This window comes from Sitophilus oryzae, unplaced genomic scaffold, assembly GCF_002938485.1.
Source record: "Sitophilus oryzae breed Bouriz unplaced genomic scaffold, Soryzae_2.0 scaffold_562_pilon_pilon, whole genome shotgun sequence".
Lineage (NCBI taxonomy): Eukaryota > Metazoa > Arthropoda > Insecta > Coleoptera > Curculionidae > Sitophilus > Sitophilus oryzae.
This window is the reverse complement of record NW_022147154.1, coordinates 3,833,496-3,857,528: the sequence shown is the minus strand read 5'-3', so window position 1 is coordinate 3,857,528 and position 24,033 is coordinate 3,833,496. Positions and strand designations below refer to the sequence as shown.

General features: G+C 33.2%; 2 long non-coding RNA genes across 2 annotated transcripts; one reads left to right on the top strand and one right to left on the bottom strand.

The window, feature by feature from the left end:
• The first annotated feature begins 4,268 nt into the window (after positions 1-4,268).
• Positions 4,269-4,897, top strand: LOC115887325. The gene is made up of 2 exons (XR_004051049.1): positions 4,269-4,564; positions 4,620-4,897. It is a non-coding gene; the product is annotated as an uncharacterized LOC115887325 (long non-coding RNA).
• Positions 4,898-5,111: 214 nt separating this feature from the next.
• On the bottom strand, positions 5,112-5,966 carry LOC115887324. Its single transcript, XR_004051048.1, has 2 exons — positions 5,646-5,966; positions 5,112-5,585 (listed from the first exon to the last, which is right to left on the bottom strand). It is a non-coding gene; the product is annotated as an uncharacterized LOC115887324 (long non-coding RNA).
• Between the last annotated feature and the right edge of the window lie 18,067 nt (positions 5,967-24,033).

Sequence of the window (24,033 nt, the reverse complement as noted above, 5' to 3'; positions counted from 1 at the left end):
CAACCTGTCTCAACTCAAGTTAATAACTTTAATATTGAACACATAAAAGTTAGACATGTTTTATTATTTTCATCGCATTTTAAAGAATTTAGTAAATAACAAGCATGACTAATAATTTGATCAGTATTACCACAAATTAGGTATCCTATACGTATACAGATAAAAATCTTGTCCCTAATTCGCGGTACGAAAATTGTATTTTATGACGATGTGCAAACGAGTCAAATTTCCTGTGCGCAAAAATAAACTCGCGTAAAATAACAATAAACAGCGTAATAGAGAGATATCGCTAAACCGAATAGCGTGCATGGACGTTAATAAGGCCAGGTGTTATTTCCTTTACGTGAGGTGGTATTAACTCTCTTCATTTATAGTTATCGGATCGGAAAGAATTCTGATCGCGTCGCGTCCGCTATTTAAACTTAACCTAACTTTGAATTTAAAACTCTGAAATTGTTTTGTTTACTAGGTATTTAATACCAGCTACTTAAATATCAAATTACCTAATAAAACTAAAGCAATAATTCAAAACAATTCAAACATAACCTAAAATAAAAGATCTCGCCGGCCGGCTCCGGTTGTCAAATACCCGCACATGCCCATTTAAGCAATTTTTAAACGTTATCAGAGGTTATTTAGAAAGAGCGCTTGGTGTAATTGATCCGCTAATTACGTCAGGCGGTAATGTTATTAGCGGGTGTTGCGTTGACTCGCGCATATCATAACCATGATAAGGTACAGTACATCTACTGGATCTGTGTCTATGAAAGGAATGCGGACAAAAAACATTTAAATAAACAGCAATATATTTTATACGTCGATTTGACGAGTGCGTCACCGCAAATCGCTCCGCCCACTAATTTTATTGGCTACTTGCAAATTTGTTGAATTTTTATTGGTGGGACGCGTCGTCTATTTTTTTACGAAAAACATCGAGAGAATATCGTTTCCCCTCTCACGGATACCACGTAGCTACAGAACGGACAGACGTACTGTACGCGTAAATACTGGATGACGCTATTCGGTATTCGGTTTTCCGATATCTCTCTAATAACTGTGCCGGTCAGGCGCTGTGCACAATTTTAGAGACCATAAGTGGGCGTGCTATGTGCGCAAACTAGTCACCTAACTAGTGCCCGATTCCGAAAATTGGAACCACGAAAAACAATAAAGAAAAAACAAAGATTATAATCTGTATAATCTGTGGTATTACTATCAGGGTTCTGAAAACTACATGTTACTCTTAAAAACTACATAAACTACATTACCTGTAGTTAATCGACGTGGAGAGTGTAGTTTATGTAACTTTCAAATGTGAAAGGTTTGAGGTGAGGTAAAAGATAAGTAAAAGCTTTAGAAAATACATATAAATATATTTGAGAAAACAGAAGAAATATACCTTTAAATATAATATTCACATCTTATTATTTACACCCCTCATAAAACGGAAAATTATTAAACTGATGACCATATTATAAATCAGGTTGAAAAATACCATATGATCGAAAAAAAACGGCGTCTAGTTGGCTTGGAAATGATGATCGATGACATTCCCCATATAAAATGACAGCGATCTTTATTTCATAGCCATCGCTGATACCGTTTTTTTTCGATCATATTGTACTTTCTACAAAGTCTTGACAAATATTACTAACTAGATGGTTATCTTATAGATATTAAAATGTTTTGAGTTTTCATATTTTATAATAATTTTAATATATTGTGTTAACCTTTGGTGTTAACCATTATATTCTGTTTTTTTATGAATGTATAAATAATTCTTTGCTTAAATAAAAAGCTATATGCATTACATTATTTCTATCAAAATTAACCTACAGGATATTTTTTCGTAATATCAATACGTAGTTTATTAAAGTAGTTTTTATGAAGTTAATGAACAGGAAAAAGGTAGTTTTTGAAGAACTATACGTACTTAATCAGATAAATTACGTCTTAATTAACTACTTCCGAACCCTGATTACTATTAGCTTTGTAAAACTAGTGAATCAAGGAATAAACTATCAATTTCATTTATAATAAATCTTTCAAATGGTGTTTTTAGTTCATTTACCTGGACTGTAGTATTTTGGCCATATAAATAGATTTCTAATTTCAGATCTAAATGTCCTATGTATTTAATAATTAAAAAAGCCGGATTGTTCATCTGTAGATGTGATAAAACAAAGTATACTTTCCTTATCAAAATGCTGATCACACATCCTGTTGTATTTTGTCACCACAAACTCATCACGATGAATAGCTTGCAGCCACTATTTCTGAATATTCCTATCATTAGGAAAGCGAAAAACGTGGTTTTTGAGGTTAGGCCGTAATTTACAGCGCGGCACGGAACACATTAAGCAAGGCATTATACCTTTTAAATTGTATAATTGCACACACTTATAATCACTTTATAGTTTAAACCCCTCTTTTTACAGATTTATAACTATTATCGATTATACCTACCGATAAATCGATAACTCGTAACTGCGACTGCGGCAACACCACTCCGCTGCGCGGCGCCGTCGCCCCGGAGTAGGGAGCGTAAAATATCGATAAAATACATAATATATACTATAAAAAATATATATTTTTTAATGTTTTTTTTTCTCATATATTGTGAACTTAAAATATTCCTTTATTAAATTGGATTGATAAAAAGTGAGAGATAAACATTTATTGACTGGTATGATTTTTTCCGTATTCTATTAAAACTATTTTTATATACAATAATATTTTTAAAAACTCGGAAAAAGACATTTTAAAACTTCGAAATATATCTGGTGAGTGAAAAAAAATCCACAATTTGAACTTTATCGGGTAATTATCAACGCTGCTAAATAAAGTTGAGCCTCCAGTTGGTGACTTCTCGAGATCTTTACGTCACTACTGTGCGGCCTTGTTATTACGGTGGTTACGCTTAGACGCCGTTTTTTTTAGATCATACGCTATCATTTGCCGTTATTACAATATAGTTAAAAAAATATATATCACAACTGTATTTCATATTATACAAAATAATTATGTTTTAAGTTTCAAAAATATTAAATGAACAAATAACCAAACAAACCAAACACAAAATATGTTAATGTAATAATAAATGTTAGTGTTAAAAAAATTTCAAACCCCTTGTCGTAATTAAAACCATACGTGTAGACTTTCGCCCCTACTCAACCAGACTGAAAACTAGATCACGTTAAATCGAATTAAGAGAAGTGTTCATGCAAGTGATGCAGCTGCAGCTGCAGCCCCTAAACTCGGTCAGGAGATAACTGGGATCGCTTCAGGTGCAGCTGCAACAGAAAGAGACAGGATCACGCGAAAATTAAGCATGTCTGATTGGAATAGGTTTTCTTTCTGTTCCTTGTTTCTCTTTCTTTTTTTTCCGAATGGTGTGGAAAGGGACAAAGAAATCCGGCCTGTGTTCGGATTTAAATAAGTCGATGAGAGAGACGTGATTGCGTCAAAATGGACGTGTCGGGAATGCCGGATGATGAAAAGAACAGTGTTTTTATTTTTTGCTTTTTGGGACTCAACGAAATCGAGATTTAATCTAAGAAGGAATATAATGTTATAGGAAGAATTTCTATAATAATATTTTGCATTTCTGAAAATTACTTACCAGTACATATTTAGAAAATTTTCTTTGTTTTAATACCTAAATCTATAGGAAATTTCTGTCTTTTTTTATTAGATATTTCTATATACCTAAAAGCCGCTAGCTTGTCTTTCAAAAACCTCAGGTGCTACTCATCAACATCTTTTCCGGGTATATTACCAAGTTCAAGTATGGCTTGGTTATCAGCTAGACCCAAAAGACTGAGGTTGGATTTGGTCAACAATACATTAGAATCAATTCAGACTTTACTCCCACCTGCGCCGGAAAAACTACTGAACACAATTTTTGGCAACTGTAAAAAGGGATGCAGTGCTGTAAAAAAGGTGAACTGTTTTGTTCTCAGGCATGTAGAAATTGTCAAGGCCGGTCATGTTCTAATCTTGAATCACCAATAGTAGAGGATTCGTTTGATACCAACGAATAAACACGCGATACATCACTATTGACACAATTTACTTACATCCAGGATGAAGAAAACGAACAAGACGAAGATCGAAGATCAAATAGAAGAAGAAGATTAAGAAGAACAACAAGAAGTAGTAATTGAAGGTTATGAATCAGAGGTGGCTTTATCCTGACGAAAGTTCAAACTCTCGAAACTTTCGTGTAGTATCGGGGGCGGTCATGCGGAGCCGATTGTAAACCGCCTAAGCTCCTCCTCCTTTCTTCGTTTAGGATATGTCTAGGCCGAAACAGAATAAAAACGTGTTCTTCTTTCAAATTTTTGGGCAAATAGACAAAAATTTGACGTTTATCCCTAGATCATATATATAGAAATACATTTTTAAGATATTTGTATACTGTGTTTGTATATAAATTATATATGATCTAGAGATTTATCATGTGACGAGCAGATTTTATGCAAATATTTAAATTAATCCGTGAATTAATCTTTAATAGCATTATGTAATAGTTAATATCTTTTATGGGTAATTACCCTTTTATGTAAATATTTTTTAACAATGAATGATTTTGAATGTAACATTGATTTTTGATTTAGTGCTGGTTTGGCAGATTAAGATTTATGATGTTTTCATAATGTTTTCCGTCAAAAGAAATTTATATTTATGAATTAGTTTTCAGCGGAAGGCTTTAGTAAAAAATTCGAACCTTAGTAACCGTTTTCTTTTTGCCAAAAAGGTAGATATTTTTTTATGTTAGAAGTTATAACTTAATTGGGCATTGGGCATCAAAATAAACATGTGAATATCTTGACTTGGTGTTTGTTGTCTACTTTAAGTGGTACTGAATTTATTAAAATAAACGTTGTTTTCTACATTTCTGTTTTATTTCAATAACAAAATACTGGTCCTACACTAGTGTAATAACAAAGACATCTAAATTTTAGCCGAACACACGCTGACCATTTTATAATCTGATTTGGTCGATTTATGATAGAATTGCAGGAATTGTATCACCTTCAACGAAATCAGCTAAGAAGTATTTAAAATATTAAAACAAAACCTTAGAGGGAAAAAATAAAAGGCAAAACCGATTTTTAAAAGAATTTAATATAAGTATTCCAAAAAAAATATTTTAACGCCACATGATGTAACACAAAAAGTAGGTAAACATCAGTTATAAAAAAAACATTAGAAATTTATACAGTATCCTTTAAGCTAGGCTCACGTTTTTCTGCAGAAATAAGTATTTTAATTCAACACATTCACTCTATCACAATAACTACACTAACTATATCAACTGGTTAAGCTCCGCATTATGAATATTCTTCACCCGGTCCTATTTTCAAAGTGAAATAATGTAATTTTGATCCTGATTTATAAACAATATTATTTCAATGAAACTTTTGCTTTTAATTTTCCTGCCATGCTGATAATTGCTTTGGATTTGTATTAACATTTTCAGGGTTAGAGTTCAGTATAGTTTGATGTTGAAACCCTTTCTAACACAATCTCAGCTGCAGGCTTCAGGTTTACATACTATTCATACGCTGTAGATTTTTGACCTAAAAGAATCACTAAATATAGAAAAACTATGGGGAAAAAGTGTTTATCATAAGCCTTACTTTTTGCTTTGATAAGGATATGGCCTGCAACTTTAGGCTTCCATAATCACTAACAAAATCTTGCTTTAAAATATTTGAACACACGCCTCCTATTTCCTTTCAATTTCTGGAAATTTGTAAGAATTCATGGTGAACACTACTAATAATTTCCGTGTTTCTTATATCTTTGAAAACTCCACTGGGCAGTCTGGGCTAGCATTTAAAATAAATATCAAAACTAAGGGCTTCTATTTTCTATGTTATTCACAAGTTAAATTTTTGGTTTGTACCGATTCCGCATTTCTAGGCTTTCAGGTTCTAATTTTGCAAGATAACTTTACATTTTAAGTATTTTTAGTGTATATTTCCACCAAAAACAAATTGCGTTGACTTTTGTTTACAATTTAAAATACAAATAACGAGGGGAGGAGCCGAGATTCGATAACTTCTAATCGGGACCATTCGGTTTACCGTTCGCTTGCGTTCGGGTTTTCGATAACTTGGGCTTTCGAGAGTTTATGGTTCTCCCATGAATCAGACTAGTAAATTTCTATTTTTTTTTATTTTCATCGCTTTTATAATTTCCAATCCTTACTAATATCTTTTATTCTGCAATAGTTTTTAATTAAACAGAAACAGCATTGACATGTGGAATAGGCCTATTGGGAAACCACGTTAAAAAAACGCGCTAAGTACACTACCTCATAGTTGGAAACGTTTCCACGTGTGCATATTGTGACGATTACAACTCTTTGACTCATTATGTCTCAGAAACAGTGGCTCTAAGAAAAAAAGTATTGATACATTTTTTATAGAGAATTTTATGTTCTATAATTTTTGTCTGAAGTAATTTTATGATAAAATTCACCAATTTGCTGAAAATCGCGAAAAAACAATTTTTTTCGAGATTTTTGACCTCGCATAATTTTTTTCCCAGGCACCAGAATGACTCGAAATTTTAAAATGATATTTTTAATTGTGTTTTAAACAATTACACGCATTTTCAGCTAGTTGTAAATTTATGTACTTTCGAATGTCTAAATTGACCGGACTCTAACTAAGAGACGCTTAGACCGTTACCTATATTATGGTAAAAATATTTTTTATTGTGACTTACCTCGGATGCGCTCGACAGAAACAGTATTAGGAAAACTTGAAAGGAATAGGTTATGTAAATGAAACGTTAAATTTTAAATAGTCTTACTTATTTTATTAAATGAAATGAAAGGGGGGTCGTACTCTGCCTGGAATTCGCAAGTAAAAGAACACTAACTATGCTGTTCTGAACTTTAATAAAAGAGAAATAATAATAATACAAAAACTGTTCTCATACCAAGGTTTGAAGTTTAACACACACAAAACATTCATAACTCAGGAGGATTCTCATTCCGGGTTACGGATACGGATGGGGTCTTCCCGGATTTTGAGTTCCGCTTTAAGTTAAGTTTCCACTTGCGAAGCAGTACGGTTCTGATTATCATAAATCTATGTAGCTTTGTTGTATTACCAAAATTTAACATAATTTATTAACTAACAAAATTAAGTATGTAATTAATTAATATTTGGGCGGAAATAATGGTGGTATATTTAATTGGTATACTCTTTTAAAAAAAATTAAATAGTTTTCCCTTTGTAAACAAATGAGCTACCAATATTTTCGTTTTTAGCACCTGTACAGGGTGGTCGAAATTAGTCTGTTTTAACAGAGAAAACTTATTTCCTGACTAGATAGAGCAAAACCGACATAGATGTCATGGGCTCGATTTCTGAGTGACGTTTAATGGCATAAACCGCCTGTTGATATTTTCACTGTCAACTGAGATACCGGGTCTTTTTGAATTTTTTTATCATTTGGAACATTCTCCATAACTTATTTATTTCGCGGAATAATAAAGTTCTGTAAAAACGTTCTTAAGGCACTTTTTTAAGCACAATCCAGTGGCGTAGTCAGATTTTTTCTATGCTTGCTCTTTTTGTCACAAATAATAAAAAATATAATTTTTTAAATAGAAATCATAGTTGGCTATGAACTTAAAAAAATGCTTGCGTTTAACCCTTTCCAACGATATAAAGTTATGGTATCTATTTCTAAGAATGAGAGAAATATTGGGTTTTTTTATCTTTGTAGCGTGGGCCTTGATTTTGTGTTGAACTAGTTGCCTAATTATTTTTTATTACAATTTAATATTCTATATTATTATTTATCTGCATAATTAAAAACTTTTGAAAAGGTAAATTAACATTCTATATTAGTATTAGTAATTACAATTGAAATCGATACAATAAACGAAGAACAAAACTAAAAAGACGTATCTTTTGGGTGACGAATACAGTTTTCTAAAAAAAATTATCTAAGATGTTCAAACAGAGCACCTCCTTGTTGAATAAACATCTTTTGCGCACAGAGTTACAGCGATATATTACAGCGAACTGGTGTGATTAGTCCAAAAGCTAGCCTAGTAGCCTTCTGCAATTCTTCTCTCATCCCAATGATTCTTCTCTTGTACATAAGGTCTTTTGATTTTCCCCATAAGAAGTCGAAAGATATGGTCCCCTAAGATATGGGGACCCTTGTTCCAATCCGATTGTCTCTAAATTCTCCATTTAATAGTTCAGTTGTAACCCTGGCATCTTAATTGTAATTAGTAATACTAATATAGAATGATGATTTACCTTATCAAAAGTCTTTAATTATGCGGATAAATAATAATATAGAATATTAAATTGTGATAAAAATAATTAGGCAACTAGGTCAACACAAAATCAAGGCCCGCTTCGATACAAAGATAAAAAACCTAATATTTCTCTCATTCTTAGAATTAAATACCTATAACTTTATATTGATGGAAAGGGTTAAACTTCAGCATTTTTCTAAGTTCATAGCCAACTATGATTTCCATTTAAAAAATTATATTTTTTATTATTTCTGACAAAAAGAGCAAGTATAGAAAAAAACTGACTACGTCACTGGATTGTGCTCAAAAAAGTGCATTAAGAACGTTTTTACAGAATTTTATTATTCCGCGAAATAAAAAAGTTATGGGCAATTTTCCAAATGGTAAAAAATTCAAAAAGACCCCGTATTTCAGTTGGTAGTGAAAATATCAACAGGCGGTTAATGTCATTAAACGTGTCTCAGAAATCGAGCCCATAACATCTATGTCGATTTTGCTCTATCTAGTCAGGAAATAGGGTTTCTCTGTTAAAACAGACCAATTTCGACCACCCTGTACATTTTGTAAATGTGTTGCTTTAAAAAAAATCTACAATGTCAATATTCCATGGGTATATCGATGAATGAGGCCTAAATTTTAAGAAAATGCATTATTTAAGAAAACTTCATTTGACAGGTAAAAAATGATATAATAGAATTTGATAGATAATTAAATTTTGCATCTGATTCGCTTAAAATATATAAGGTGTTTCATTTAAATTAAACAAGTTATTGCCGTTTAAAGCTAGTAATTAGTTAATATTAATTTTTACAGACTATGTATAAGGTAGTATAATGTTTATTATTGCAACACAAAATTTAGTAAATAGAAAAACTTCAGTACAATATTTGGTTTTAAAATCTTAAATACGCCTAGAGAAATGAAGCATTAAAATTGTTACTGCATTTTCACAAAATCGTAAATATTTCAAAAATGATAAGATTAAAGTGCTGTAAACCTCAATCAAATTTACCTTTATTTTAATCGTAAAAAAATGTAATAATATCCAAGGTTTTTTTATCCATTTAAAAACTTTGATATTTTTTATTTATTTGGGATACTCTGTACCCTTTGAAAATAATTTTAAATTGTAACTTTAGTAGTCCTCCAACGATCTCATCACTCACAATGTCTAATTTAAACTAAAAATTGAATCATTTGGCTAGAGTACTCCGCGTCGAATGAGGTGAATATTCCTTTACTATGTGTTATTATTTATTATCGCCCAGTACAAACATACTTTTACAAGTCAATCTTTTAAATGTTATGTTTTACGGATGTATATTTTATCTAAACAATTAAGTTAAACTTTGTTAAGATCAAAAATCTTACACACAAGCCATGTATGAGAGTCTTACTATTACGATTACCAAAATGTTCCACCATAAGATGCAATCTTAAGTTTCCATTAATCTTAAATATCCATCATTTAACGTCAAAGAGCAGCAATAAGAATTCCAAAACCCGATTCAGCGAATATTATTAAAGGGCATTAAGGGCTTAAAGATCGCCGCCCTTTTAGTTACGAGCAAAGTTTTTAATACGGCCACCGGCAGCTGTTTTCTAATGGACGTTCTAACTGAAATTTACGTTTTTTGGCGCGAATCGTGTTTTCCTTAGGTCATGTATATTTACGTAGATACAGTTATGACCATCAACACTGATGTCAACGTTATGAAAACCTCTAATAAAACTTTAATTGAAATATTTTGAGTTAGAAAAGTACACAATGCATCAAAATCTTTGTTCTCTGTACTAATCATGTCATCATCTGGTATAGTTGAAACCCAAGAACATCTTCTGGTGTAGCTGCATCCGCAAAGTAGCTGCTAGTGTTTCAAGCTTAGGAGCTTGGAACGCCCTCAACAGTAAAATTCCACTCTTCCAACTCCCAGTGGATGACATACCAAGAATGTACAACTTTGAATTGAACTTGAAGTATTGGCACCTTTGTTTTAGTATTGAGTAATAATAAGAATAGAAACATAGAAACGTTTGCTCAGCAGATAAAAGAACATACTATAACGTGGTATACTGATAATCCCAAAACCAAAGCAGGAACAGGGATAGGACTATTTGAGCCGAAAGCTAAATACTCCCAACCAATGTATTTTTCAGGCAGAAATCTACGCTATCCAAAGATGCGTACTACTTATCTTAGATAGGAACAATAGGAAACAAGAAATAGCCATCTTATCCGATAGTCAAGCAGCATTAAAGCGATCAACTCAGTAAGCATCAATACTAACTTGGTCAAAGAATGCCTGGAGAAGCTGAACAAATTAGGCACAGAAAATTAAGTTCTCCTACTCTGAGTGCCAACCCACCAAGGGATAGAAGGTAATGAAAAAGCAAACGATCTAGCTAGAAAAGGAGCGAACACTCCCAGTAACTAGACTAGAACCGTTCTGCTTCTCAAGTAGGAACCAACTTAAAGCGGAACTCAAGAACCTGGAAGACTCCGTCCATAACCTAGAGTGGGAATCCTCAAACGGTCTCGAAAAAATCGCTCAGAACTTACGTCAGAGAATAACAAAGGTTTTGATGATTTAAGTAAGAAGAATCTTCGAATTGTCACGGTTTTTTTAACAGAACACTGCCTCGTCAATGAACGAAAGGAAAGGCGAACACCTCAGTAGATTTAGAAGCTAAGAAACAATCAATGTAGATTCTGTATGGAAAATTGGGGAAACGCCAGAAGACACCACTGTGACCAATCACTGAGTACGCCGAGATGACAACCATTCGTTCCATAAACCATAGTAGTACTTACCTGTAACGGCCTAGTAGACGTAAACCTTTGTTCAAAGCCAGAAGAAACTCCAACTTCACAACCCGGAAAGAATCATCTCTACCATGCAGAAGTCCACAATTCTTTCTACCTGTTCTATCGTTCGCACGTTGTTCAAAGCCAGAAGAAACTCCAATTTCACAACCCGGAAAGAATCATCTCTACCATGCAGAAGTCCACAATTCTTTCTACCTGTTCTATCGTTCGCACTGTGTTGAAACGCGATTAGGTCGTTGATAAGAATTATCCCGACTTAGTCGCTATAAACCGACTTTAAACTGATGGAAAAAATATAAATATAATATAATCTAAACAATCACATCATTTCTCCGGAAGATGGATTGGAAATGGTAGAGCAGTATAATGGCCAGCGAGGTTTCTGGACTTGTCGCCAAGGAGAGGAAGGGGGGGGGGCATTACTTGACGTTATTTGTAAAAGTGAAATTAATATTTTTCAACATGAACAATAAAGAGTACAAAATGCGTTCCGAAATATAAGAAGAAGATATGTTCAAAGAGCTATAAATAATTGAACGAATAATAAATTTGTCGAATAGGTAGTGTGGTAACCCTTCCCAAGCAACACAGATAGTAGCAGGTACGTTCCTGGGACTACAAAAGCGACCATCAAGTAGACTGCCACTATCGACGGCTACGTTGCCGCCACGTAGCCGCCACGTAACTGTTACTAAAATGGGGAAGAATTTAGGGTAACGGGGTAGTATACCGGGTGGTCCCAGGGACTAACGCTGCCACTATATTTCGTAACTATAAAGTGAAAGGGTAGTAGCGGCCACTATCCTGCTACGTAGCGGCCTGGTTGCCCCTACGTAGCCGCCTGGTAACTGCTACTATATAGTAGCAAAACATTCTTCTAGCGACCTCTACTTTTAAAAAACGTTTTGAAATAAAATAATAATATATGACAACCGCGGTGCATGGCCATGTTAAAGTTAAGTTAATAATGGCGTGTTATGTTTATGAGGAAAATGATGGTTTTTAATCGCGTATTTCGGACACTTCCAGGACTAATATAATAACGCACGTCACTTTACTGACAAATATTACCGAGTTAGATGGAAATATTTTAACGCGCCTTCGAATTAATTCAATTTTGTAAATATTTAAGGACAAAAAATAATATCAAAAATATTAAAAATAATATTTCGTAATGCACGAAAGTGTATTCGAGTTCTAATTGGAAAAATAAATGCTTAAAGCACTATAAAACTTGGGAAAATAAAGAAAAAATGAAAATATATTAACAAATAAATTTAATTAAAAAATGTCTGACAGTAAAAAATGGCTGACGCACACTTCGCTACGATAAAGTTAGGCTCTTCCCTATGAAGTAGCAGGGACTACCCATTTTTTACTTTAAAAGATCCGCTACTTCCAGTGATTAAGTTGTTACTACCCAAAAGTTACTTTGTAGTATCGGTTACTACTTTGGAACTTTGTTATTCTTAAATGTATTTAAATTTTGTACACTATGGTAACTACTGGAACTAGAAAGTTACTTTGAACACCCAAAAAGTCGGACAATCAGGCATTTTGTGACAATATAGTTCCATATGTTTCTATAAAGTTCCGCCTACCTCTAATAGTCTAATCTCAAAACAATTTAAGAACACTAATTTTTTATCTAGGAGCCTTGGAAAAATATATTTGATCTTTTAATGTTTTTCGTGTCTTCTCCTGACTGGTTAAAAGATGCCTAAATTGTATTTTTAATCATATCTCAATTTTTCCAAATGGAACGAGGATGACTTATTAGCATATTTGAAAAAAGCATTTTTACGAATAATTTGGTACCACACACTTGATATTTCGAGTCAAATTGCCGTTATGAACCGATGTTACAATTTGAGAAAATTATGAAATTTTAAAAATTACATATGAGAAAATGTCGTATTATAATATGTCATTCTATTCAGAGTCTCATTTTCTATTGAATTAAGCAAAAAATATTGAGGGTGCCATTTAATAATCAAAAGTTGTCTTTTCCGGTGAAACATGAATTAACCAAAAACAATTGAATAAAAAAAATGATAAATGAGAAAATCGAATTTTTACTTTCACCCTAATCTGATTTACTTAATTCCAGTCTCCAAAATCTCATTTAATTCTGTTACAAAATCATGTAAAAATTCTTGTAATGGAGGTTTTGACTCGCCACAATTAATAGCTGCCACCATGGGTTGATCGCAAGGATATTCATGCATTTTTAGGAGTATCGGCCAAAATTCTAATGGAGAAGTCTTAAATGGAGGCAAGCCGTCAACATTAAAAATTAGAGACACCGATTCTAGGTTGGTCTCTTCGGATAAACGTTCTACTGAAATCTTCCTTATTCCATTGTACCAAAATTCTCCATTTTCCATTGGAACAATGACACAATATCTTAGTGTACTCAATAAAGTCCTGCTGTTTCCTGGCGAAGTCCTGCTGTTTCCTGGCAAGTAAATCTATTAAAGCAATGTGGCTAATTTGGCGTTTTAATGCCCAATGCCTTAGTTCGTGACTTATGTTACTTTTTTCTCTGAGCTCTGTTTTATCTTTAAATTCATCAGTAGTCACCAACTCGACATTTCTAGAAAAATGCAGCTATAAGAACTTTACAAATATATAGAAAATACGACAATTATACATAATAATAATATGTATATGAATTTTAAAAATAAATTTAAAATAATTTATTGGCATATCAAGTCCAGTCATACTTCTCTAAATTTAATCCAATAAACCCTTTATCCTGGTGAACTTGTCTAGGAAGTTCCACTAGCAGCGCAGTGAACAAACAATTTTATTGATCTTTATTTTTGCGGTAACGGACAGAATGGGTAAATACGCGATCTGCTACTATAAAGAAATATTTTTTAGTTTCCACAACTTTATAGTAGCAAGACGTCAATAGGAGTATAGTACCCGTTACTTTATAGTAACAAACCATAGTCGCAGCTACTATTTTGGGACCAACAATTAGTACCCAAATGCCTCGTAACTTTACGACCCAAAATATAGGGTACTGCGACTATTCTGCGACTAAGCATGGGACTATATAGTAACAAGTACTTCATACACCCATTTCAGTAGCACAGGCTGGTAGCCGTTCCGTAGTTATTGTCACTATGTAGATTTTGCCACTTAGTGGTAACAATGGAAGAATTTGCGTAGTCCCAGTTACTAGATGCAACAACCCATTTGCTACCTTAATTTTGGGTGTTTAAATTCCAAATGACTAGTAACAGGGTGGTAACAGATACTATCCAAAAATACTTTGCAGTGGTATTACCGGATATAGTGACAAATTATGTAACAGCGTGCACCCAGGAACTATGTTTTACTAGCCAGTCTTAAACCGAAGGGATTTGGAACTATCTGTGTTGCTTGGGATTCCGAACATGTAGAGCATTAGAAACTAGTTTTTAGAAGTTGGTTTATTTATAATATCTACGATTAATATTATGCATATTATTAGATCGTACACTGAAATTTCAAATTCACAATAATAAAGTTAAAAATAATATCTTTAAGTTGCTGACCTGGATATTATTTATCTTTCGATTTTCCTTATTCAATGTTAATTAGCGCTGATCAATATTGTTGCGATGAATATAATCAGATTAAATAATTTGAAAAACCAGAGTCGGACTTGGAATTATTTTAAATAGTAATTAAATAGTTCTGTTGTTGTTAAGGAACCCAAAACAAAAAAAAAGTATAAAGTGTGGCATATCATTGTACTCAGGAGACCGACATCTTTCAAAACGTGAAATAAAAAATGCATTCGTATTTAAAAAAATTAAGTTGGCCCTTGTATCTCACAAATTATCATCTAATTTGAAAATCTAAAAATACTATCAGATAGCCCTAATAAGGTGGCTATGAAAATGTGCAATTAGTTTTTTGATCTAAAAGGAACGACAGGAAAAAATGTAAAAATATAATTGATATTCAAAAAAATAATTTTTTTCAAAAAACTCAGCAATCCTTGACATTTTTAAAACTTTTTTGTTGGCATCTTGGTGAACAGCCCAAGGCGCAACTTTGCCCCATAATTTAATCATCTTCGTATCTATTACGGTTTCCGAGATACCAATGGTCGTACCTCGAATTTGTAGCACCTTATATACGACTGATATCGGAGCTGGAAAACTAACTTCTATAAAACTGTCCAAGATACTGGCTTTTGTCGAAGCCTTGAAACTTGTATGATGAGTTAAGCTTGATTTTCATGCATCCGACGATGATCCGATATTAACATTATTGGTTGAATTTAAAAAGTTCGATTGGTTAGAAAATTACGGTTTTTAATTTTATTGCATCTTCATGCCTCCGTTTATCGGATATACGAATTGCTTGCATAACGATTTCGCTGTTTTACTTATATTTTAATTAAGGTTAGATTAAATTTGGCACAAAAGTGTCAAAACGTCCGTTATCGAACGAAAAATTAAATTTATTTTAACTTTTTTCGTTGACGGGCCGGAGTAAAAAATTTACGGATGAAAAGTGGCACGAAAACGCTATGATCAATCAGAGCCCCGTTGGACCATGGTATCACAGAATAACGGATGCATGAAAATCAAGCTGTATAACTCAAGAAAGAGGGACACAATAGATCTGTAAGGTTGATTAGCCCTTTCCTAAACATTCTACATTCTATCCACAAATTATATATGATCTAAAGTGTTTTTGCGATCTCAGCTATATAGGGAACGCTTAACCAAGCGAATTTCCTCTTTCATCCCCTCCCTAGCAATCGTCCGACACCTTTTCAGCCCCCACCACTCCACTTTTACTAATTGGATCGCGCGCGATAATGGCGTTTATTTTGATTACGTCAATTATCGAGATTTTAATTCGAAAATCTGACGATGGCGAGCGGGTGGAGAGGGAATTTTTAATTTCGCACATTGGAAATTATTTCCGGCTTTCCTAACAATATTGTTCTGTATTATAAAACGTTGTCGAGTTGGTGCATCTAATTACACAGATAAGCTAGATTAACGTAATGACATACGTAATTCTATAATATTATCTTAATTATTTTTAATTATTAAATTTGGACATACCGCTTTTGGTTAACATTTATTGACCTTAATGGTGGGTTTTCTTTAGGCGTTAATGACCAGCGCAAGCAATACGCCGACGATGACATAGTCTTAATACGCCTCAAAACTTAAAGAAGAAAAATATTTTAATTACAATCAAATATACCAAATGTAAAACAGACTCATTGGTACACCATTGTGAGATATATGCCTTCTATATTTGCCTCACTCACTTGAATATTCTTCAGAGGGAATTGAATACGCACAGAATTATGTAAGACAATAAGAAAGAGGATTCAAAGAGGAGACAGCAAAAACCACAAGGAAAAAATTGTACAAACTACAATCGAAAACAGAAAAAGCTTTAAGAACGCTAAGAAATCTCTCATGATCGGAAAGAAGCAGCTAGTCGCATTAACAAACAACATCAGAATAACGGACAAAAACGAAATAAGTCTGGTACCAAGGTTCTACAGCGATCTATATAAAACCCCAGAAAACATACATGAAGAAGAAAGACTGCCCCTATCATAAGACGACGCCCCAGAAGTTCTCGTGGGAGAAGTAGAAAAGGCGTTTTAAGAAATTAAAGATAGGAAAGCAGCAGAGAATGATGGAATAACAGCTGAAGTACTTAAGTACGCTGGCAGGAGAACTTGAAAAATCTTAACAAATATATTCACCTGCTGTCTAAGGAGAAAACATATACCACAAAACTGGAATGGGGCCAACATAATTCTAATTCATAAAAAAGGTAGCCAAAAAGACATCAGAAACTATAGACCAATATATCTACTATCAGTAGCATACAAGATATTCACAAAAATAATAAACAACAGAATACAAATCACGCTAGACGCTGCACAACCACAAGAACAAGCAGGCTTTAGAAGCAGCTTCACCACGATTGATCGCATACATAACTAATACAATAAATCAACATGAGTCATCACCAGCCAAACAAAAGAATACGAACTTCCACTAGCCATAGCTTTTATGGACGGCCATAGCTTTTTGAGAAGGCTTTTGAATCGATATATCCTAAGGCAATAATAGAAGCCCGAGCAAAACAAGGTATTGACAGGCCTTATATAGAAACTCGTCAATATATACAAAGAAGCCAAAGCAACAGTAATGATATATCAAGCAACCCCAGAGTTCCCAAATGGCAAAGGAGTACGACAGGGAAACACGATATCCCCAAAGCCGTTTACAGCAACATTAGAAGAAATCTTCCGTCAACTGGACTGGACCAATAAAGGATTAAAAATTGATGGAGAATATCTTATATTATCGCTAATGACATAGTGTTTATTGCCAATAGTCCCGAAGAACTACAATCACAAATTAAGGAACTAAAAACACTGGAAATAGTAGAAGAATATTTGGGACATCTAATAAAAAGCTCGGAATCTTTACTACCAGAAATCAACAAAATTAAGTTAGCATGGAGTACTTATGGAAGAAACTCAATCATGTTCAAATCTAGTATCCCACTCTATCTAAAAAAGAAAACATTCAATCAATGTGTTGTTCTATATACCAGTCATATGACCTATGCATGCGAAACTTTGTCAGTTAAAACAGACATTATAAGGAAACTGCAGGTCGCACACCGCTCAATGGAACTAAATACATGAATTTCTATCAGTAAATTTCATAGACTTGGTTATCAAACCGTGTTTCCGTAGACTACTTAAATACCTACAAATTTTCGAAAAAAATAAAAATTAACACATTTTAAATAAAAATCGCGTTTAAGTTCCCTAGGAATGGCGTCGCCGAGGGCGTTAATTACCGCTTTAATTTTACTAATTGCACTTTTAATTCAATTTACCCACCTATTAACCAGAAGTTATAGGTTTTGCTCGCAGCTTTTACCGAGATTAAATTTTTAAAACGACGCGCAACGATAATTTCCCCTAGGCAATCCGTAATAAACAAACTATCGGATTGTAATTAATTTACTTGAGCGTAGTAGAAGGTAATTTATATTGTTCAAATTAATTAGGACATAGTAGAATATAACTATAAATTCTTGGAAAATATAAATCCTGTCTTAAAGTTTAAAGACGTCCATTTGGACCTATAGGTATCGTAAACAACAGGTATATAAACATACAGGGTGTTTCAAAAAACATGTACCACCTCTCGTGGAGAGATTCCTTACGTAAAAATAAGATTTTTGTTTCGTAGCTACAGGGTGTTAAAGTCTTAATAATCTTTCGATTTATTATAATTTTCTTCTAAGTACTTTTAGTGATTCGAATGAAATTTTGAGGGTAAAAGTTACTATAAGTGCTATATATTCTAATGCTAAAAAAGTGTCTATAAAATTCATCAGGGACGTGCATATGGGTTATCACTGGAATATTTTTCCAAAAAAACATGTTTCTTGGGCCATCTAGTATCCTTCATTCGCTCTACATGGCCGTACCAGATCAGCTGCTTTTTCTCTATATCCTGTGTTATCGTACCTTCTATACCCATTTGTTGTTTTATAGTATTATTTCTTATTCGTTGTTGTCTTGAAATTCCCATTGATCTTCGAATGGCATCCATTTCTACGGTCTCTATCCTCTTCTTGTATCTTTCAGTTATTCTCCATATCTCTGCTCCATACAGGAGGTTGCTCTTTATCATGGTTTCATACATATTGAATTTTCTTCGCTTTATTATTGATTTGCTCCATAAGATTCCATTTAGACATCCGATTATTTTTTTTCGCGTTGATAATCCTTTTCTCTATTTCTCTGCCGTCAGTTCCAGTGTTATCAAATGTAATTCCCAGGTACTCATACTCTTGACACTGAATAATTTCGTGACCATTGTCCAAGTTCAAATTTCCTTCTTGTGCGCCTATACATAGATATTTTGTTTTGGCTATGTTAACTGTCAAGCTCCATTCTCCGTATTCTTCAATAAGTTTTCTTAGCATATATTGCATATCACCTTTGTCACTGGCGACTATTATGTGATCGTCTGCGAATTGAAGTGTGAACAAACATTCATTGTCAATCTCTTTGCCCATACCACGGATATTTTTTTCCAATTTTTTAAAGCGACTGCAACGTATATTTTAAAGAGAGTAGGGGAGATGCAACAACTTTGACGCAAGCCTTTGTCGGTTATAAATGTTTCTGTAAGCTCTTTTCCTACTTTTATTTTCGATTTTGCATCCTTATATTGATCGTAGATTGTTCTAAATTTTCCTTTTGATATCAAAATTGTGTAGGCCGTTTATTACCAATTAAATAATTCTTGATATTTGTCGAATCTCTTGATATTTTGTCGAATTCGGCCTTCTTGATGAGATAAACGCAATTTTATTAATCACAATTAATAAAATTAAAATAAAAATAAAGTTAATAAACTATATATTTTACCTTATTTATTATTATATATTATTAATATTTGTTATTATTACTATTACTCCATCCTACAGCAATTTCAAATAACAAATAATGGTATTTAAGATAATTACATAAAACCTAATTTTAAAAAGTTTTAACATCCTGTAACACTAAAACTATGCATTTCCATACCCATGTTTATAGGAACTTTTTTTCATATCTTTTGATGAGGAATTAATTACTACTTATTTAAAACTTTCGCAGGTTATTGATATTAAAATTTTTAATGGTTGCTATTAGACTTGGATCAAGGCAAATTAATAAAATTGCGTTTATCTCATCAAGGAGGCCGAAATCGGCAAAATATCAAGAGACAACTTTTAATCGGCATTAAACTGCTTACACTATTTCGCTAACAAAAGAAAAAATCCAGTGGCGTACATGTTTTTTCTTTAGAAAAATATTCCAGTGATAACCCATATGCACGTCTCTGGTGAATATGTCGACACTTTATTAGCTTTAAAATATGTCGCATTTATAGTAACCTTTACCCTCAAAATTTCGTTCGAAACGCTAAAAGTACTCGGAAGAAAATTATAATAAATCTAAAAAATATATTAAGACTTCTACCCTGTAGCTACGAAACAAAGCAGAATTGGGCCTATGTTGATATGAAAAACAAATGTTATTTTTACGTGAGATGGCACATGTGAAACACCCTGTATACGTAAACAACAGGCATGTATACAAATACACGGATTTAAGTAGCGAATATAGGCTTGGAGCATTTCAGTTGATTTTAAAAATTCAAACCACAGTGCTCGATACGGCAGAAATTAGAAGATTTAGGCCCTGTATTCACACACATATCTGCGTTCTGTAATACACAATTCTTTCTTCAAACTACCCACAAAATTTACTTACCTAGTATATCAACGTTGCCGGTAAATTTAAAACGCGAAACTATCTCCAGCATCGTAATAGCATTTTTCTTAAATTATCTCTACCTTAATAGTCTTCGTGTCTATGATTTATGTGGTAAATATTTTAATATAAATAGAAAAACGTTTATCGCGAGTTGACGTAAACGACATCAAAATTTCCTTTATATCGGGTACGTTCCACTGGAAATGTATTCTTTATAGTTTTAGGTTTACATATTTAAAATATACCGTTGTTGGCAGGGTTTATTAAAAGTTTTTGAGATTGTAATCGGGATATTAATATATTTAACAGAAATTGTGATATTTCAAATATAAATTCTCCACTAATTTGACAACAACCATTTTCCGACGCTCGAAATCAACAACCCCCGACATTCAACTGTTTCCAAAGCCTACGTCTCCGCTACTACTGGCAAACATCAGCGGACACGGGGTGCAGGCATGGCGTGACAATGACTGCCCATCACAAGGATCATAGGCGTTGATAACAAGATCCAATTTAGATATAAATTTGGATGTTTTATTTAGGTCATATCCACGCCTTGTTCCTTCGTAAAAATATATATACCTATATTAGAATAGTACTTTAAGTTAACATAGAATGCCTCTTAAATAAATACGAGTACTTTAAAATGTAGTAGATGTTACTGATGGGAATATCGGTTCCACATGAGTCACTTTACAATAGCGACCGTTCCAGAGAAATACAGCGACAAAATACCGCGATTTTGTAACAGACGGCGACGCGACGCGACGCGACGCGACGCAACGCCGATATAGCTTCCAATATATAGCTTCCAAAGTGTGGCTGTCCTCGCCTATGCGGTATTTCTTTCTGGTCACTGTACCTACCTACTCCCATCCCTGGCGTTATCTTCGTGTCCGTGCAGATTCATAAACAATAACAATTCATAAACAAAATTTGTAAACAATAAACAACATGCAGATGGCTAGAAGAATTTAGTTATGTTAGCTTTCAATTTAGAAAATAAAACGATTAAATAATATAAAATAATATAATTTATTGGTTAGGTTTGTTATAATTATTATAGGTTAGTTAAGTTTTATGTCTTTGCCAATATTATAATTTTGCTAATATTATATTCTTCTGATACACTTTACAAACGTTAGAATTTAAATCTATATTACTATTACTACCCCTGTGGCACAGCAATATAGGTAAAATATTATATTTTTTATATGAATCCGATATTAGATACGGTTAAAAGGAGCATATTCTAAATAGATATAAAAAATAGTATATCTTTTATATATACCTCTATATAAAAATATAAAATAGAAAACAAATTTCTTGCAGTATAGGTATATAATAAAATTATACATATTCTTAACTTACTTATTACTTACTATTATACTACACTTAACTGCTGATATCGAATTGCAAGAAATTTGTTTTCTATTTTATAATTTGGTTTGCCTGAAAAAAAGCCTTTCACCATCCTTTACTATCGATAGTTGCGCCTCGGTGGTACGAAAGTACTACCATTGCACGCAGGCCGCTATCTCCCGTTCGGGACTTAATATATAATCGACGCACAAAGGAGTATTTTTTATATCTAGCTGGCCAAAAGTGATTTCCGAAAATCACGCGTAGATAAAAAGATACGGTTCTGAAGCAATGCCAGAGAGACCCCCTGCTCCGAACCCAGTGTTTATGGTGCCCCACTCCACCATAAAATGAAATGCATTATCGGTTTTCGGACGTTAAAAAGCAGTAATTGTTTCGAACTGTTTTCTGTGTGAAAACCGTGACTTTTAGAAGTATTGTATTTTTTTGGTGTATTCCCAAGACTAAAATCTCATGGATTCTGAAGTGGCAGGTAATTTTACCTTTATTTCCATATTAGAGTTTTTGTCTATTATCGGTTTCTTATGCGCTTATTCCTTTATGTTACAAAATCCTGTACTTTTGTCTGTGTTATAAAAAGATATTATAGCTGAAAGTGTTTTGTTGTACTTCAGGGTTCGTCCCGGTAGTGATTTTTGTAGAGATGATAAATGAACAGTATTACCTTCCTAAAAATCATACATTCAAGGTCCACTATGCTCCACCTATTGATTAATTAAATATTTAAAGCTTACTGTTTTGAGAAATGTAAAAAAATAATATAACGTGGTACCTATCTCCTGCTGATCTGCTGATACTTTTTATGGTCTGTGACATTCAAGTTATTAGTAATTTTGCATTTTCCTTTATTTTAGGACCATCTGGCCTTAGGGCAATGACTCGTAGAGAAATATTTAACGTGATGAGTGCACAAAATCGCCTCGATATTAACGATAAGTTAGAATTTGTCAAAAATCATTTGGCAACATTGGAGCCTTATAGCGACGAACAAATTAAGGAAATAAAGCATAAATTTTCATATGTGAAGTCCGAAATAAAGCGTCACTGGATTGTAGTAAAACAACGACCAGACCAATTCGGAAAAAATAATCAGACATGGCTAAGGGGAATGTTTGAGCTGCCAAAGGTACAGACAAAGCCAGGACGACCGAAAAAGTTATTTGAAGAGGCTAGGGAACGAACTTAAAGACGCAAGACTGAAGAACTTCGATTGTCTGATAGTCCTAATAAAATTATGTATGCATTTATCTTAGTACCTAACAAAATTATATTCTGTAAAGTAATAATATGACACATTTTTTTTATATACGTAGATTGAACCAAAATATTATTATGTATAGTATTTTGAAACGATTTTCAGTGATAAATAATTTTGGCCAGGTAGATCCAGCAAATACTCCCCTGTGCGACGCGACACTTTCCGACAAGTCGGAATTAACTATCTCTGCGCTGTGGTTGTCATTTTGTGGACCTGCCCAGGCTCACCTGATGAAGCAGTACTGCTCCGAAACCGGTAGTGAGAGCAGGTTGATCCACATTATGACAAACACAGCGTAGAATTAAATTTCTATATCAGCAGAAGTTTGCCTAACCGAAAAAAAATGTTTATACAATTAATAAATGTTAACTTTTCGTCAATATTTTCTTTAAAACTTATACCCTGAAAAATTATCCGAAAGCTTATTAAATTTCGCGAGCTTTGCGCACTCGAAAAAAAGTTAAATTTTTAATTAAAAAAGCTCGCGACGTTTTATCTCTCCTTTTCACGTTTGTTCCTTTGTTCTCTCTGTCTCACTCTTTTGAATTTTCGCGCCGACTAACAGGAAACGGTTATAAATAGAGGTGATCTAGTGACTTTTTGGCATTCGCTTTTTTTTTCGTTACTGAATAGCGAATTACCAGTAAATTAAAAGTCGATGCTCCCGGCCGGAAGTGTGGAAATAATGGAGAATCTACCGGTGTTAATAACTCTTTTAATTTTTAAATCGATTGGTCGATTCTCTATTACGCTACAGAAGCGAACATAAAACGTTTTTTATTAGGATTTTACTAGAAAATTGAGTAAAATTAAAATACTTAAATAGCTGAGTTAATTCATTGTTAAAACACTCTGGAATTGCATTATAAGTATAGTAAATTATATTCAGTTGGTGCGGAAGATTTGTTATTGTTGTGTTATTT